We start from the raw sequence: 1,784 nt of genomic DNA, 5'->3' as shown, positions 1-1,784 counted from the left end.
TCACACACTAGAGCCTGTTAGGGGGTGGGATGATAGGGGAGGGATAACATTAGGAGACATACCTAATGTAGATGAAGGATTGATGGGTGCAGCAAACCACCGTGGCACATGTATACCTATATAACAAAATTGCACGTTCTGCACCTGTAACCCAGAACTTAAAGTGTAATAATAATAATTTAAAAAGTACATCCAAGAGCTGTGGATAATATCAAATATTCTAAGACACATGTAGTTAAAATCCTAGGAGAAGAGAAAGACAGTGGAGTAGAAGAAATAGTTGAAGAAATAGCATCTAAAAATTTTCCAAAATTAATGACAGACACCAGACCACAAATCCAAGAAACTCACAAGACAAAAGTAGGATAAATATGGAAAAAACATAAAAGAAACAAACAAAATACATTTTGACATATATTCGAATCTCTGAAAACTAAAAGCCAAGAAAAAAATTTTGAAGGCAGAGAAAAATGAGACATTACCTAAGGAGAAACAAGGGTAAGAATTACAAGAGACTTTCTTGTCAGAAACAATAACAATGGAGTGATATATTTAAAATGTTGAAAGAAAAAAATCCTTGGCCCAGAATTCTATAGCCAGTGAAAATATCCTCAAAAAAAAAAAAAAAAAAAAAAAAAAAAAAAAATTTCACAGGCAAATGAAAACAGAAATAATTCATCCTAGCTGACTCCCTCCACAAAAATCTTTAAAGGGACTTATTCAGGAAGAAGGAATATGGTATTGGTTAGAAAACTGTATTTACACAAAGAAATGAAGAGTGTTGGAAATTGAAAAAATGAAGGAAAAATTTTCTTTGTTCTTATTTTAAATTGCTCTAAAAGATAGCCAAAAATTTAAAACAGTAGTGGTAACAATAGATTGTATATTCATAACTTATGTAGAAGTAAAATAATTGACAACAGTGGCACAAAAGATAGGAGCAACAATTGGGAAGAAAGCTGTTTGCACTAGAGGTGAAGTGATTTAATAGTATTTGAAGGTAAACTCAGATTATTTGAAAATGTATATTTCAAACCCTAGGGCAATCACTGAATATATATATATATACACACATACACACACATATGTATGTGTCTGTGTGTTTGTGTGTGTCTGTAACAAGTGAATAGAACAGATGAAACAGACCAGGCAAAGATTTATTTCAACTTAATCTAAGCAGGCAAGGTAAGGATGAGCACTGCAAGGAGTGGGCAGAACCACTGGGTTAAATTCCAGTGTATTATGTGGAATCAGTGTCCACAACTACCTAATTTGTCCATAGCTTGTGCAAAAATCAGTTCTTCCTTTTGTTACTAGAAAAGTCCACTCATAGAATGAATTCTCCAAGTAATTTCCTTGATCTTTCAGTTTTATCACTAATCTTCCAAGTCAATAGTGGTCAAGCAGTTTCATCAAAAACACTAGGCATATTTGGTAAAAGTTTGTTGACCAAAGCAAAACCTATATGATGTGGGATATTTATTAATGACAAGCTAAAATATGCCTTATATTGTCTATTACACTGATGGCTTTTATCTTTTTAATCCATCTTCTGCTTCTAAACAATAAAAAATTACCAAGTAGAGAAACAGACATGTACATAATTATCTTCTTACTGATGCAACATTCACTTCTTTAAACTCATTCATTCATTGATCACTCATGACAATGAAGAAAAAGAGGGAGGGAGAAAATAAAGTGATTCCTCCATCAGGGTTGTCAGAATTATTGAAATAGAAACTCGAAGTACTCTTATCAAATTTGGAATAGCAACTTCCTTTAGA

The sequence above is a fragment of the Rhinopithecus bieti genome, unplaced genomic scaffold (assembly GCF_001698545.2).
Source record: "Rhinopithecus bieti isolate Rb0 unplaced genomic scaffold, ASM169854v2 scaffold_20310, whole genome shotgun sequence".
NCBI classification, from domain to species: Eukaryota; Metazoa; Chordata; class Mammalia; order Primates; family Cercopithecidae; genus Rhinopithecus; species Rhinopithecus bieti.
The sequence above is the reverse complement of the archived record's forward strand: the minus strand, read 5'-3'. Positions refer to the sequence as shown.